An 18,051-nucleotide genomic window follows, 5' to 3' on the forward strand; every position below is an offset into this window, starting at 1 on the left:
CAGTTTCGTCTTAGAAAGAAGGAAAAAGAGGAGAAGCAGGACCAGGCTGCAACACATGCTGAGACCAATATGCTTTCCTCCATGTTGGAGGAATATTTCACTATGATCACTGGCATACCTCCAGGAGTGAGGTGAGGTAATTTGGAGTTGTAGCCCTAGAGCACTACAAATGTGTAGGATCCTTGAGCTGTCCACCTCATGGATCAATACCTGGCTACGGAGGCCCACATTTTTCAGTAGTAAGATGGATTAGTGACAGTTGATGTAGTCAGATGCCAGAGTGACAGTTGCAGAGACTAGTAGCAGTCAAATGCTAGGGAACGCAGTGCAGAGTTGGCACAATGAGGAGTCAACAGTAGCACAGATTCTTCAGTGATAGTTCAGATACTAGCAGAAATCAAAGACTCGAGTGAAAGATGCATTATAATGATCACATTTGATTCAGTATTTTGGATGCTTTTCAGTTGTAGATGTTGCAGTTGCAGCAACAAAAAATGAGAGGGAGTTGCAGTGCAGATGCAGTGTTGATAGAAGTATGGAAGTGTCAACGGTAGCATATATGTAGTGGTTTGTGGGCAGTATGGCCAAACATCAACAGCATGGCAAGAGATGATACGAAGACATGGTGTTACTACAGGGTGTGCAGTAGCACTAGAACACATTCCTCGCTAAGAGGGAGTGTTAGTTTTTATAGAATAAGATGTGTTCTAGCCTTGAAATTTTTCAGAGAGGCTAGAATACATGAGATATCCAAAACACAGAAATCATTTCTAGAAATTCCTCCTAGAAATGAATTAATTAGATTATTAACCAATTTTTAAATATTTCCTGTCTAAACTTAGGTAATATGGTTAATTAATCAGTATTAATGAAGTCAAGCCGAGAATCATCTAGAAACTCACATGCATTGATCCAAAGATGATCCTAGCCATTGATTAAGTTTTAATTTTGGTCATTGGTTCTCCAACTGAGGATTATAAGAGGAGGTCGATGTGGTGATGGAGAAGACACTTGAGCAGTTCAATTTCTTGGCAGATTGATTTCCAGAGTAGCAGCAGTCAGTTGCCAAAGAGAGTTAGAGATCGAAGCAGTGAGTGAGGGGTAGAGACAATGAGGTCGGAAGAAGTATTCTAGATCTAGTGAGTGCATTTTCATAGAGGCAAAAGAGCCACAAAGAAGCTGACGCGGGGGAAGCATAGCAACTTCTAGAGGCAAGTTCAATTTACTGCAAGGGAAAGACATCTTCAGTTTCAGAGGTCTGGAAGGAGTCCCAAAGTGTCGGAGAAGCACTTTCCCAGCCAGCAGAAGGTAGAATGACTTCACTAGAGACCAGTTAGAGGCTTGACGTCAAACAGGCTACGCAGAGAAGCACAACGGTTTACGTAGAGGGTCAGAGGGTCGAGTTTCTAAAGGCAAGTTGTGCTAAGGATTCCCTGTGGGATGAGGAAATTCCTCACTATATTTTTGCTAGTCTTTTTCTCTATAGGATTTGCTAGATTTCGGCATCTAGTTGTTCTCAAAATTTCTCATTGTTGCATAATAATATAACCCTCAGCTGTTGCACCGGTTTTCCCAAGTTGGGTTTTTCCGGGGACTTTTGTCCAAAAATAATTTTGTTATTTTTATGTGTGTGTGTTAGCATTTCTTCTAGTGTTTTATTCTTTCATTGTTTTATTTGTGTAGATTGTAGTGTGATTTATTCAGTATTTGTCGTAGCAAACAACAAATAAATTGTTAAATTAAATTACCAATTAGGAGAATAATTTTTAGTTGCTGCAATAGGATTCCAGTTTGGAATTTTCACATAAATTGCATTACAATATTTTTTTATGATCTTTACTAACATTTATTAGAATTTGTTGCATGTTTTACATCATTGGAATGGCATCTTAGTTGTAACTTAAATGAAATTTTATTATGGTATATATGTGCACTTTGATATGATGTAATATGATTATGGTTTCGTTTCATATGTTGTAATATTAGAAATATAACAGAAATATTAAATATTGCATGAAATAGATAATAATGTTTCATTTTGAATATTTTTTTGTAGAAGATGGGCCTTCTAGAAGATCCAGTTGATCCTGATATTGATCCAGATTATGTTGGGTCTAGTTCAGACATTCGAGATGATGACGATGAGGTAGATGGAGATGACACCTAGGCAGATGATGATGATGATGACATTGATGATGATCATGTTAGAAATGATGATGATGATGAACCCATTCATTGTTGATAAATTGTTATGGTCATGGATCATTGTTGATAAATTGTTATGATGCCTATTTTCATATTTATTATCATATGTTTCAATTTCACCTATAATAACATATTTAGTTATATCCTTTTTACATGTATCATTTTGACTTATACCATTTGGACATGTATTGTATGAGCCTGCATTATGTGTAGTTGGTCGCGGACCAACAATTTTGTTTATTAATAATATAAAAATATCAGTTATAGTTAAAAGAAAAAATTATTCTCTTATTTTAATCCAATGTTGTGGTGTGGTTTGTAGCGATAAAAAAACTTGAAAGAGCTCTGCTTTGGAAATATCTATGATGTGAATTTGGGCCTACATTGTGTGTAGCTAGTCACGACCAACAATTTTTTTTATTAATAATATAAAAATACCAGTTATAGTTAAAAAAATAATAACCTTGTTATTTTATATATAATGGATGTTGTATATTTTCTCCATCACAGGTGTTCACACTTTACTAGTTTGGATGACTAGACATCCATTATAGGTCATCATGAATTCCAAGTGATGGGTGCGGTGACATGTAAAGTAGATAAATATTGTAATGAAAAGCAGACAATCATTGCAATGAAAAGGTGTATGATGAGCACATAGGTGACATGAAAAGCAATATATGCACGCACCTGTGTTGAAGGTGATATCCGCCCAATTCCTTGAAGGTCATTCTCCCTTAGCAGTTGTATGTTCTAGTCCAATGGTTGGGGTTATTGTTGGAGCCCATAAAATTTTTTGCATTGTAGGACTATACAACAGGGATGAGGAGTGCGAAAAGGACAAGACGAAGCGTAACATATGTCTAACACTGTGGGTAGGGCACGATGAAGATGGCATTTCATAGAATAGTGATAGTGGAGTGTCAGGAAGTATGACACGTGTAGTAAATATTGATGGTTATGATTTTATAGAAGATGGAGACAACTAGGGAGATCATAGAAAGGGACAACTTGAGATATTTTGAAATAGGAGAAAATATGAGGCGAAGTGGAGTCAAGTGGGGGAAGAGATATTTTGGACAGACATTAGCATGCATGGGACAACTGGACTAGTTGGTTGAGAAGCCAAGAGCATTCGAGAGGGTTCTGAGTAGTTATAAGACAACCCGTTGAAGATGAAGCTAGGATTGGATGATTTAGATAGAATTTTTCACAAGAGTTGATGGCATTGGAATGTTGAGTATTGGTTAGCCATCCCAATGTACAAGGAGTTGATTCTAGAGTCGGTATATGTGTCAATGTTGTTTTGATGTAATCAATGGGCATGTAGTTGAGTCGGTCATTGCTTCTCAAATTTATTGTAATGGTATTAATTCTTGTTTATATTAGCTTAGTAGTGATGGTTTACAATTTGGTTGTTTTTATTTTTTAGTATTATCATGGATGGATGACGGGCCTAGTAAATTAGCTTATGTAATTATGGGTATTATGCCTCTTCCACTAATATGAATATAAACAGTTAATTGGGGAAGTTATTTTGAATTTTCCACACGTGTCAGAGTGAATGTTTTATATTAATCTCATATTTGTGTGTATGTTTTTTATTAATCTATGGCATTATTCACACTGAATTGGTGGCTTACAACATTATGATTATTGATAACTCTAATTGAATAACCCAAATGTTTATACTAGTAATATGTTTTGGAACTTTGGTTTATGGTGACAATCTGGTTTTTGTATGAACCCATGGTGTTGTATGTGTTAAATCCATTTGAATAAGTGTGAAGGGACAATTGACTGATAAGGATGCGTCCATCACGAAACTATTAGAGCTTGGGGTTGACTTGGTCTTTGTCATATGGAGTTTGTGTCAGGGGGCTTATGTCGCATATAGTTATTGAAGGATTGCATTGTGGGTTGATTAAACAACATTTAGCACCATTCTCAATGCGTAGTAACAGCAGGGTGTTGCAACCTATATCAGTCAAGAATAGTGTGTCATTGGTCATAAGACAATCTTGTTAGGCTGCAAAAACCTAGTTTCGACGATCACCAATTTGCATCTCAAGTGAGACCACTCACTTCATGGGTATTGTTGAAAGGGCCAATGCTAAACAGGTCTTTGTTGGCCATTGTGTCGCAAATCCCAGGTTTGTCAGAATCCCGCGCACCAACAAATGGTTTCATTGTCAGGACTAGGATTATTGTGTGATAGAATTATCTGTTAGGAATGTGGAAGCCATGGAATCCTACAAAAAAGGATATCACCCAGTGGCTTACGTGAAAGGAGCACGAGTTCGATGTGAAATAAATAGGGACAAGGGTTAGAGCACAAAGGAATGGTTGTAGAAATATATGTATATTAATTTTCATGAAGTTTTCTTTTCATAATTCCCTAACATTTTGACGGAGTGGGTCCAAAGGTTAAAGGAAAATAATACTACATATCGGCAGGATGGGCTAAGGAGGTGGAAGTTGGAGGAGGTGTGTCAGCTACAAGCAGTAAGCAATAAGACTTCACACGATGTTGATTTTTGGTTTGAAAGTGTTCTAGAAGGATATATTGTGGAGTTTGCAGTGGAAGCGATATTATCCTATACTACAACGGAGTGTAAATTTTTGAAGGGACCAAAAGGAATGTTTATAAGGTCAATCTCATTGTTAATAAATATGATGTTATATGACCATGGTGTGTTTCCCCTAGAGTAAGATATTATGAGTAGTTAAGCCACATGCATGGATGGGGAAGTGGGGGAGGCGCGAGAGATGGCATAGAAGTAGGAAAGGGAAAGAGGAAAACAAACTATGGTGGAGATTGTTAGCGGGCTCATAACTACGCATAAAGAGAAAAAAGGGAAAGGATGGAGCATGAGAGTTATGAGGATGGCACTTTGAGGAGTGGCAGAAGATATCGACGAGGTGATGTGGAAGGAGGTCAGTTAGCATTGGTACCTTTCAAAAGGAGGAGCCCAGAGGGATGGGATAAGAGAGATCATTGTAGGACAAAAAGTAGTGTCAATGACCAGAGCTATGAAGGGACGTAATTCGCCACGCCATGGAAGAAGGTAGGAGAAAGGGAATAACTAATTCCCTGCAAAAAAGGTGATTCAAAACCAGAAAAGCAAAATCAGGCCATGCCCAGGGTCCAATCCACTACCCCATTCGCATTTACAAAGCAGGAGGTAATCACTCAATGCACTGATTCTACTAGTGTAGAAGGTAATTATAGTGAAGGAGGAGAAGATTGTAGTAGTGGAATTGGTTAAGTTGTATGAGGGATGATGCAAGGTATCCAAACTCGGAGTGGTGCGCAGTCAGGAATGTAGTTATGTAGCAGCACAACAAGCGCAGGGGGGAGTACCTTTTCGGGAAGTACTGTGCAGACTACCATGGTGGGTGTAGATTTGAGGATGCCCATGTTCCATGGTGTTGGGACCGAAGACCCAGAACAACATTCATTTGTGTGTGAGGTCGTGTGGATAGCTAAGTAGGTCCAAGATGAGGCCACGAATATTGTACAACTAGAAGCCACATTTAGGGACCATGCACTAACTTGGTACATGAAGTTTAAAAGTGAAACTCCAGCTAGATAGAATAGGACACTAGAGGACATTAGATAGTTGCTAATTAGGATATTTCAAAGGCCCAAGTCAAAGTCTCAATGTATTACGGAACATAATGAGATCAAGCAAAGCCCAAGAGAATCTGTATGGGACTTCAATAAATGGTTTAAGGTATTGAAATATAGCCTTATGTTCGAGATTCTGGATGTGCAACACAAGGAATGGTTTATTGTAGGAGTATTACCACACATCAGGATATCCTTGACACATCAAATGATTGGTACTCAGTAAGAGGCGTTGGAGCTCATGTTGAAGTCATAAGCCTCACCGACAGGTGTAGGGGAGAACAATGGTATGGCACAGTGCAGTCCCAGCTAATTTCGCTTGCTTCCCAACTCCATGACTTGATGAAAGGGAAAGAGAAATGGCAAGAAGTGTGATTCACCATTTGTCAAACAAAGGGTCACCATAGGAATGAAAGTAAATTGTTGACTGACTATATGGTGACTGGTGCAGTGAATCCAATTGCACAAGGTATAGGAATGTGGTGTGAGACCTACAGGGTATGGGGCCATATACCCTCCAGTTCCCCGATGATGAAAAAATATGAGGCCACAACCCATACTTTATTTTTTGACTTCTTTAAATCGGTGGGGAATGATATGCACCACTACCACAAACTAGAGTTAATGCGCGAGTGCACATTCGATTCCTTCTGAGAAAAGGGGCCCAAAGGGATGAAATCCACATAAAATGGATTCAACCAACCCATGTACAATCAAGGAAGACAGTACAACCAACAAGGGCATGGGTGTGGTATGGAGGCTAAAGGAACTAGAGGACAAGGTAGAGGAAGAGGAGGATTTGGCCGAGGTCAAGCACCATAATATGTTATAATTGCAGATAACAGGGACATTTGGCTCGAGATTGTACCAAACCTATTGTACTTGTATTTATTAAAAATATTTGGATCATCCAATGGAAAATTATCCAAAGTTAATCGCCAGGTGGCAAGAAAAGAATGGGCCCAATGTACAAACGACAGTTTTCGAGCCATGCAGGACTCAACAATGGGTAGGCGCGATAACATGAGGTGATGTCAGAATCAGAGCCAACACTATGAGATACCAAACATCGTAGCCCCAGTTGGTCAGGAAATCTCCCGAACCCCCTTTAAAGTTTGATCTGATCAAAGAAAACACCATATATAAGTAGGTCTGACGATAAATAGTTGTGGAATAATGGGATAGGTTATAAGCTAAGGCATGAAGTGACCATGCTGGAGATATTTTATGCAAATATAGGGAGGGAGAAAAGTACCGTAGTAGATCCAATCTAAAGTCTACCTCAAATCTAAAGTCCTTGAAGAAGTTTAGGAAAATGGTGGATCAATGCACCAGTAGAACTACGGATACTATTGTGCGAACGTTACTGAAGGTTTTGAATCAAGTTGCTCATGGGAAGAGGGCCAACAAATAATTTTGGTTTAGTGCACAAATCATTAAGTATGAGATGGAAAATATTATTCTGAAATTGGGATCAAATGTAAATATTCTACCCAAAAGTACATGGGAAATGATGGGGAGACCTAAGTTGACTTGGTCTCCAACTCAACTCAGAATGGCCAACCAACATCGAATTTTTCCTATTATATGGTTATCATGGGTGCCTATGGACATCGATGGGGTATCAAGAACTACCAATTTTGAATTAATCAAGATCGTGGATGATACCAATCCCTATTTGAATCTTTTGGGGATCGATTGGGCCCTTGACAACTAGGGAATTATTAATTAAAGAGGAGGCATATGATCTTCGAGGGTGGGGACATCTAAGTCATTACACCATTGGATCTGTGTGAATGGGATCGATATGTTGATTCTGTGAAAGGAGAACTTGGTCGAGAGGACCTAGATAATATTTATGATGTCACAACTCGACGGGATGATTATGTAAATCCAATGATTGACAGGGTACTAAGCTAGCACAACATTGGGTCCTACACATCCGATTCGGAAGAAGCCTTAGAGAATTGACAGAACTAGTTGCATGAAGTCAACACCAAAAGATGCAAGCATGTTACGCTGATGGTGCGCTAGATAGGGATTGAGATATGTAATCCACCTCGTTTCGATGAGTTGTTGAAAGTAGATATTTTTGTTTGGGAATATGAAAAGCAGATACCAAAGAGTCAGAGGATTACTGCATTAGATTTTGTGGTGTGTGCTACATCAATCGGGTGGTAGTATGCGCATAAGGAGCACATTATGGGATGGAAACAATGTAGGTACCTTTTGAAGGTTAGGTTCAGGACCAACTCTAGTGTCCCTGGAGAGAAATACTCGAGTATGGAATGTCCTATGACCTACCGAAACTTTGTGTGACAGCATGAATGAGAGGATGGTTACCGTAGCAAGAATGGGTATATTGGTTTACACATACTCAAATGTCATTCCATCCAACTGGTACAATTAATTGGAAGTGCGTAGAGGAACACAAGATTGGGATGCAGTGGTGTAAAATTCAAGGTGACAGTTATCTTTGAAGTGGATGATCCATTGTTGGAGGAGGTTTTAAGGTTATTGTGACTAGAAATATTTGTTTATAATGATCCAATCATGAATAGGGAAAGACCACTTTGTGACGCGCTTCATCACTTATAGTGGTTACAAGAATTTTAGTATGCTACAATGTGGTGGAAAGAGGGGATGATGATGAGGATCCCTGGAATATTAAAATTCCATAAGTGGAGGGTGAACACGCAGTGGAGGGACCACCATTGCAATACATGGAATACGCGAAGCTGTTCAAGACCGTGTAAGTAAATACTGGAACCGAGGAAATTCCCAAGATGGTGGCTATTGGAGATTAATAGGATGATGAAACTATGCAAATGGTTGGGGACTTATTAAATTGGGGCCAGTATTTTGGCAATATTGGGAGAATAGGAAGCATTGATGAAGCTAAGGCCGAAGACGTGGATGCTAGAAGGACATCTACATTTCGTGAAAAATGGGAATGATTCATGGCCACGCCACCTTTCTAGAACCGGGTTAAATGATTATGAGCCAGAAGAAAAGGGGGGACAGTGTGTCATCCCCTATGTATATATGTAAGGTCTATGTAAATAAATTTAAAGTGCATAGGTAATTCATCTAAAGGGATGAAATAGAAGAGGTTGAACCAAAACCTACACATGCATAGTCACAGATAGGAAACATGCTAAGTTGGGGGTAGTGTCGTTAATAAGTAAACATGTGAAAAGCCCATGACGGAAGATAGGCTTGTAGGCTAGGCACTAATGACGATGGAGCTCAACATGTGAAGGCTTAGAGACATCAATGAAGGTCTTGGATAGGTGATGAAAATTGCATCAGGATGACCAATCCACTTGGGGAAATCATCGAGGAGAGGGAAGAAGGAAGCTAATCAGATCACCAAATATCCTTTTGGTCATAGGGGAAGGTTCACAAGCTGCCAATCAACCCATGGATTATCTGGAAAAGATGATTGGGAAGAGTTAATACTAAATTGAGGAGATTCGAATGGGATAGGACTTAGTGGAGTGAGTTAGGTCACTCGTGTGAACCATCATATTCGCTTAATCTTAGAGATGGTTATGGAATAGGTTGATGCTAATCAGAATTATTTGAATCAAAAAATCATGATGATGAGGATAAGATTACCCCGAGGAAAGATGAAGGAGCGAAGGAATACATGTTATAATTTACAACCCAAGGACCTTCAATAGAGTGTGCAAATTCTTAAGGATATGTTCAAGACTGGTAGACATATATAGGGAGTGAGGAGCTACCAAAGTTGAAGAGGATAAAATCATGAAAAGGTAGTGCATCAAAGAGAGGATAATTTTGAAGAAGCATAGAGGGCATGAAAGGAAGAGAGAGGAAGGTTAAAAGAATGGCGGAAGGAACCTCCATAGATGTCGATGTCGAAAAGAGGATGCGACTGTGGAAAAAGAGATTACGGTAAAAATTCCGGAGTAAGAGAAATAGGAATGGGAGGTATAGGTCTAGAGAGGTGGAAGAATTTTATCGGGAGGTCCAAATGAGGGAGGATCCTTGCCACTCGAAAGGATGGTTCTCACATAAGGATACAGATGCACCATTTAGTTCATCCTAACACCATTTGAAAAGAGGCCTTGCAACCTCTTATGGAAAGAATGTGTTGTTGTAGTCCACACCAAAAGGGGTGTAGCAACAAGATGGGTTTTTGTCTCGGGGCATGATGGCGAAGTATGGGGACGCATGATACAAACTCCACATCTTAGTGCATGTAAAATACTGAGATTTGGGGCAAGAAGAGGACAATAAACTCGAGGCCTTTTCCACTAGTGCCACAGGAAGGAGCGGGTATGATTGCAAGAATGAGATAAATGCTAGGGACAAACATAAAATTTAGAGCTAGAGAAGTAGTGGTGACAAAGTTTCTCTTTCTAAAAATACCACTATGCGTAAGGGGGATGTGGTTGATCCCTTTTCGATTGTTTTAAGAGCTCCAAGGTGACTAATTTTTATGTTTCTCCCTGTGGAAATTGTACTGAAGGAATGGAGATAACTTCAGTGATAGTGGAGGTCCTAGATCCATGGGGATAGAAGAAGGATTGAGTGGCTCGAGGATGTGCCACATTTTTGTGTTGGGGGCCTGTTGGAGCCCATATTTTTTTTTTGGCATTGTAGGACCGTGTAGCAGGTATAAGGAGCACGAAAAGGATGATACATAGAGCTTAAGAGTGAAAGTGGACCGTGAGGAAAGAAGACGAGTGCAAGGAATATTGACGATTAGGATTTATAGAAGGTGGAGCCGACTAGGGAGATCATGGAAATAAGGTAGCTGAATATATTTTGAAGCGGGAGAAGAGACGATGTGGAGTGGATTCGAGAGTGGGAAGAGATATTTTGGGAAATCGTTAGCATGCATGGGACAACTCATGATGATGAGAGAAATATTTTAATAGCCTCTTGAGACATTTTGACTAGTTAGGTGGGAAGCAGAGAGGATTCAAGAGGGTTCCGAGTAGCTATAAGACAACCCATTGAAGATGAAACTGGGGTTGGATGAGTTGGATGAAAGTGTTTGCAGGAGTATATGGAAATGGAATGTTGAGAATCTATTAGTCAGCTGAGCAGAGAAGGAGCTCAGTCTAGAGTTGGTATATGTGTCAATATTATTTTGATTGAATTGGTGGGGATGTAGTCGATTCGGTCGGTGCTTCACATCCTTATTGTAATGGTCTTAGTTCTTGTTTATTTGAGCTTCATATTGATGGTTTACATTCTCGTTTTTGTTGTTGTTTAGTATTATCATGGATGGCCAACGAGCCTATTAAATTAGTTGATGTAATTCTAAGTATTATGCCTCTTCCACTGATATGAATATAAATTTTTGATTGGGGAAGTTGTTTTGGCCTTTTGATGCATATCGATGTGAATGTTTTGTATTATTTTGTGGTATTATTCGCATTCAACTGATGACAGTGCTTTGAAGATTGATAAATCTAATTGAATAACCCAAATGTTTATACTAGTAATATGTTTTGGAACTTTACTTTATGGTGACGACTTGGTTTGGTATGGACATGTGGGGTTGTATGTGTTAAATTTGTTTAAATGAATGTGGAGAGCTAACTGATTGGTAAGGGTGCATAGTGTTAGTCACAACCATGTGTCCATCATGAAAATATGAGAGCTTGGGATTAACTTGGTCTTTGTCATATGGAGTTTATGTCAGGGGCCTTACACTATGCATAGTTGTTGGTGACGTGCGTTTTGGGTTGAATAAATAGTGTTCAGCACCATGTGTAGTGTGCAATAACAACGATGTGTTGTATCCTGTGTCAGTCAAGAATAGTGTGTCACTAATCATAAGAAAATCTTGTCATACTACATAAACTTGATTCCGATAGTCATCCATTAGTGTCTTGGGTGAGACTTCACTCACTTCATGGGTGTTTCCAAAAGGGTTGATGCTAAGAGGGTCTTTGTTGACCACTATGCCACAAATCTCAGGACTATCAGAATCTTGTGCGCCAACAGTTATTTCATATGTTCTCTTGGTTATTTCGTTATGGTTCAGTTTTCTCTTGCCATACGCAACTCCTATGGAGTCCTGGATAGTTCTCTCTTTTCTCCATGCTGAGCTAATACAACAAGATAATCTAGGAACAGGGGGTCTGACAGAGCCTCACTGAGAGGTGTCAGAAAGTCGCGCTAGCTAGAGGTGATCGGGAGCATGTTTCAGAGGAATGACAGTGGCATCCACCATGCCTCCAATCAGGGTCAGACTTGTATTATCAGACATCAACCCCTATTGTATAATTCAATGTCATCTAGGTCAATGGGATTTTGGAATTATGATGTTTTTCACTCTCACAAGCTTAGTGCATCCAGAGGCAGTTGCTGAAATAGAATGGGAATCAGGTTGGATTCCTTTGAGAATATAGGGTATGGCCAATGTCACGAGGAGGGTGCTTTATTTTTCTACTTTAAGTAGAAGTATGGAACTGTGAGGGCCTTCCACTTGGATATTTTCATGTGCATGAGAATAGGGGCATTGAATTGCATGTGTGAAGAGGAAGAAAGGAGTTCACAAAGATTTTGGCACTCCAGTCTACGCAATGGTTTTAAGGATCAATTCGAGATATTGTGCATTTATCTGGTTCTTGTACTGGTAAGGTTGGATTATTGTGGTTGGTGGTTCGTTGTGGGCACTACATTAAGCCAAATCCTTGGGTCATGGTTAGCAGTGCCAATTAGGTAGTTCTCTTGAATGAAAGATTTACACAGTAGATATATTTTTTTGCATCTGGTTGTATGTACATTTGCAAGGTGAACATTGTAATGAGGCCTTGACCATCAAGCCACCTTTTTTTTTGCGTATTATGGTAGAAGTCTTTTGTTAACAGATAGAAAGTAGAATTTTTGTAATCTCTAGGCATTAAACCTTTTCTATTGGTAGCAAAGCCTGTTACTCTTTGTAATACTCTATTCCAGTAATTCAATGACAAACTTCAAACAAAAATTGGATGTTGTATATTTTATTTTGATGGAGATTTAATAAGTATAATGATGTTGTTAGTTTGTATGGATGTTCATTTCCCTAAAAATTCTTTATATATGGTATGCTATAAAATATTTCAAATGCAATATGACTTACTCTATAATCATATAAGTTATGAATTACTTTATGATCTCCACAATATTGAGGGCCTTCTTCTCCTCTCCAAATTCTCTAATAGCTCAATGTGAAAATGAATTGGATTTGGGGGCAAGAAGCCCTTTTATAGGAAAAACCATAGTTTTTTCGTTGCCCATATCGACTAAACCATAGCTCGGTTTTATGAACTATCAGCACCGTTGGAAATCTCTCCCCGAGTTCTATAATGGGTCTCCCTTTGTTTTTGTTAATTTGACACTTCACTTGGAATCCATTTCTTCCTTGGGGTCTCACTTTGTCACCTATTAAAATCGAATTTCTTCATTTGAGCCACCCGTACTTTGGTACCACTTTACCTTTGCATTGGTCGACTCACATGTCAATTTTCATCATGAGTAACCATCATCTACTCATGTTTTTTATGGTCCCCTCCCGGCCTCCCCCAAGTGGCAGCATCATCAAGTCACCCTTGTTTAGAGCATCTGAGATGAGTCACCCTTGCATATATAGAGTTTGTTTCGAGCCCCCTTGTGTATTTTTATAGTATACAATCCATTTTTGTGTCGCATTTATCCCATATTACTCATATTTGGCCTCCAGCTACACTGCTCCATCTTTGAAAATCCCTCGTCTAAGTAATTGACCATCCCCTCTGGAATCGATTCAGCTGCTGCAAGGTCAACAATGTATATCATGCTTTGATAAGGGAAGTCGTCATTCCACCTCTCATCTTGTTTCTTTCCATCATCATCCCTAGTTTCAATCCATCAGTCACTTTACTTTGATCCCTCATGCCTTTTTTGAGGATTCATCATTGGCTTAACTTTGGCAGGCCCTCTTCTGTTGAATTCAACACATTTATTCCAGAAGTGTGGTCTAGAGTGTGGTGTACCTTGGTTCCTTCCTTCATATTTGTTCAGTGCCTCGGATCAAGCCAAGGGAATCATCATTTCCCTTTGACTTGGTCGTTTCTCACATGCTCGACGACAACTTATTATCGCATGATTGAGAATCATACACTAGATGGTTTGGTGATCCATATGATTGTAACAATGATTCTTGAGTATGTGTGAGATGTTCTAGAACTCATGAGGGGTTGGTCTTTAGGTAGCCCACCACATGCTCGGATGTCTGCAGATGTTGATCAATCCTCAGATGTAGTTCCACAAATTTGATAGGTCCGATTTCATCTGCTTGCAGCGCCCACAACATGCATGTCTCCTTCAGATGATGCATTCAGATCTTCAGAGCCCTTTCTTGTTTAGTAGGGCTTCTTTGGTTTTTATCCCCCCTCACCATGTCATATTGAGGGGAATTATGTCTCATGTAATCAGATGTTATTATATTCATTCATGGCCTCTATTTTTCTAGGCACATTATGTATTCATTATATTATGTTCTGGCCCATTGATACCTGCATATCATGTATCATGCACTTTGTAGCTTAGTCCCACATTTTTGGGCCCACCACTATTCTTTGTACTCCTTTGCCTCCCCTGCCTCATTTGAGATCATGTACTCCAAAATAAAAGGACTTCTATCAGTTTAGTAGGTCTCACCCATTCCATTTTTGTCCTTCCTTGCATTTCTTCAGTTGTCTCTCTCTCTCTCTCTCTCTCTCTCTCTCTCTCTCTCTCTCTCTCTCTCTCTCTGACTCCCCCTTAGTGTCTCGTGGAAGTGTAACCAAAAACATATTTCGATCATATGATTTGCTCCTAACACTCATACATTGGGGGGGAATATGTTATCACCTAAAAAATGATTGCCGAGACATTTCTAACTAGGTGGATCGAAATACACCATGTAGGATTAATTTTACCATAATAAAATCACTTTCACCATGGGAAATAATTTAGTAAACAATTTTTATAAATTATTTATGATTAAAATTAAAAAACCCCATGAGAATAATTGAATAAATCATTATTTATTTAATATTCTCTAGGAAAAATTATTAAATCATTATTTGATAGTTATTCCTTCTCACATTTTACTAAATCACCTAGGAATAATTAAATAAATTACTATTTATTTATTATTCCATAATTCTATTTTTTGATGAGAATGAGATTAACTCAAACACATTACAGAAAAACACATAAATCACACATATAAAAACCAGAGACACAATATTGACGGAAAAAGGCTGAAGCCTCATGTATTCTCTCTCTCATTCTTACATCAAAATAATTGAAATAGTGTTACAAATAAATAAATGAGAGATATTGGTCTCAAGATAGTGCGTGCTATCTTGGACATCTTTGGTTGAGATAATTTCTCCTTTGGTTGAGATAATTTCTCACCAGACACACCAATATAGGAGTTACCTAAACTAACTCCTATCTTAGAGGAACAATCCAAGAGTTAGGCACAAATTCCTAACTTGGAATTTTTAATTAATTTATTTATTTTTGGATTTATTATTGTTTTATGAGAGAGTCTAACATTCCCCCCCTCAATGATAAATCCAAAAACGAGAACCATCTTCCAAGTTCTCATGTTGATCCTCAAAAACATTACCTGAAAAAACCGCCAAAACTAGATGCTGGAAAAAACTCAAATCTGAAGAGAACATGAATCAGCTGCATGCTTGATTCATCTCTGAAGGACGCTTGACAACTCCATCATGTGCCAAGCCGCAAAAGGATCCAACTGTCCTTTGCTTGAAAACAACATCCGGTGTCCACTGACACAATTTGATGATGATTGCCCACTGGCTGAAGATGTCGAAAAACAACTCAATGTTGCTTTTGCGATGATGAAAGCTGCTCACTGCTGCTTTGGCTGTCGATCGCCCACTGGCGAATTTGCTGATGCTCACTGTTGATGACAAATGCCCACTGGCTGATGAAGACGCCCACTGGCTACTTCGCTGATGTTGTCGAGACTTTCAGTCTGACAACCACTTGTCAATTTCATTGACATTTTCCCCCCTTTGTCAGCTGAAAGGAGAGACAATCTGCTCCAAAATATATTTGAACTCCCCCCTTCAGGTGTAGGAGAGTTTCACTGTTGTACTCCCTCATTCAACTGCATGAGAGTACCATCATCTGTTCACTGCTGGCTGCACTATGTATGATTGTAGTCGGTTGTAGAACTGAGACAACCATTTGACTGTGGATGACCATTCCCAAGGATCAATCCAGTCATAATGTATCTTCAATCTGCCTGATTTTTGTTGGTTGCGACATTTTTCTGAGGAATGATTGTGCTTGCCACAATGGCAACACGGATGGAGATCAAAACACTGATCTTCCAAATGACCGGCTCTTTGACAATGAGAGCATTTCGGTTGAACATGAACTTCAGGTTGCATGCAATTTCGTTTGTCTACAACTTTCTCAGAACCTGCTGAGGTGAGTGGTTCAAGAAATCCTGCACTCACAAACTTAATTGGCTTGGAATAATCTGGGATTTGTAAGTTGGTGTCATCAGGGACATATCCTAAGCCACGTCTATTCTTGTTATTTTGAATTTCTTCCCAGGGCTTGATGATGGCTTTGGAAGAAATTTGAATTTTATCATGAACAACTTCGACACTTGAAGTTGTTGGGATGAATGACTTATCATCTGGATGGTTCAAAGACTTGAAAGTATCACTCTTTTCTTGCAATTCATTCCTTTGAAGTTGGGACTCAAGCTGAAGAAACTCAATGGTTTCATGCGTTTGCTGTAGATGCCGTGAAATATCAGCAAGAGTTTCTTTGCTGACGTGCACCATGTCTGCATCACTGGAGATGATCAAACTGTGAAGAATGTTTAATAACTGAATATGTTGCGCCATCTGAACTTGCTCACTTGAAGTCAGGCTCTCTTGTTGTAGATGTCGTGCTTTGAACTGTTTCACTTTACTTGAATGACAGGCTCGCTTGCTAGGGAACTTGAATGGCACGCTCGCTTGATTTGTTGATCTCAACTTGCTTGATTGGTGTTAGAGTTGAACTTGTTGTGGTTGCTGTGATGGTTGTTTCAAGGAGTTAAAACTCATGGACTCACTTGATTGTGCTTTAAAGAAAGGGTGTCGAACACTGTCGAAAATGCACCCAAAAAGCTGACAATGATTGTAATGACTCACATAAAACAAGGAATTCACTTGTCTTAATTTGACTAAGTTGAAGAGAATTGACGTGCTTCACTTCTGATCAAATCAAAACATGGGTGTCGGTTTCAACCGAGAATGCACCCTTTACAATTCAATGTGATTTGAGTTTGATTACAAGTTCAACAATGTTGATGTAGAATGTGTGCTGAAACGTTGAAGTTTACAGATTCATTAACCTGATTGTAGTGATGTAGACTTTGCTTTGAAATGCCGGAGTTTGCAAATTCATGAACTTGATTGTATTTGAGTGAATTTGTTTGTTGATGTTGACAATCTATGATTATGAGTTGTATTTGCACAGATGCAAGTGTCGAGTTCAATTGTCCTTCCTTGACGCTATTCTGTTACAAGTGTTGTGCTTGCTTGTATTGAACTTTATGTGTGTGGTAAATGAGATCATTTATGTGTCAAAACTAGACACAAATCATAAGCAACAACATGAAGCCATAAAACACATGCGCCATCAAACACACATAGTGTACCTTAGATCCCCTTATTCAATTTCGGGCGGATCTAGGACACAAACACCACAAAAAAATGTTTTTATTAAATAGTGAATTACATCAACCTTCACCTTCTCAAGCAATGAGAATGTCACACTTGCAAACTTTTGTCTTCAAAAAACTGCCCCAACCTTCCAGAAATAAAAATATTCACTTCTCTCTTATAACTCCAAAATTACAAAATATTAGCCTTATTTCTCCATTACAAATAAATGATTTTATCCACTCCTTATCTCTCCTAAAAATCACTCATTTAAAAAATATACCTTATTATTTCACTCACTTATCACTCAAAAATAAAAACACACCTTATCCCTCCATTACAAAAAAGATCCCTTGATTTTTAATATGCTACGTTTTAAAAAATATATACATAATTCCCCTTATTGCTCAATAAAATCACTTCAAGCCTCTCAAAAAATCACGTCTCCCTAAAAAACTTATCACTCCAAACCCACACTCTTTCATAAATTATACACCCTTTTTTAATACGCCACTTTGG

The sequence above is a fragment of the Pinus tabuliformis genome, chromosome 2_2 (assembly GCF_031772625.1).
Source record: "Pinus tabuliformis cultivar Carrire ecotype Pingquan chromosome 2_2, CPIR1, whole genome shotgun sequence".
In the NCBI taxonomy this organism is placed as follows: domain Eukaryota; kingdom Viridiplantae; phylum Streptophyta; class Pinopsida; order Pinales; family Pinaceae; genus Pinus; species Pinus tabuliformis.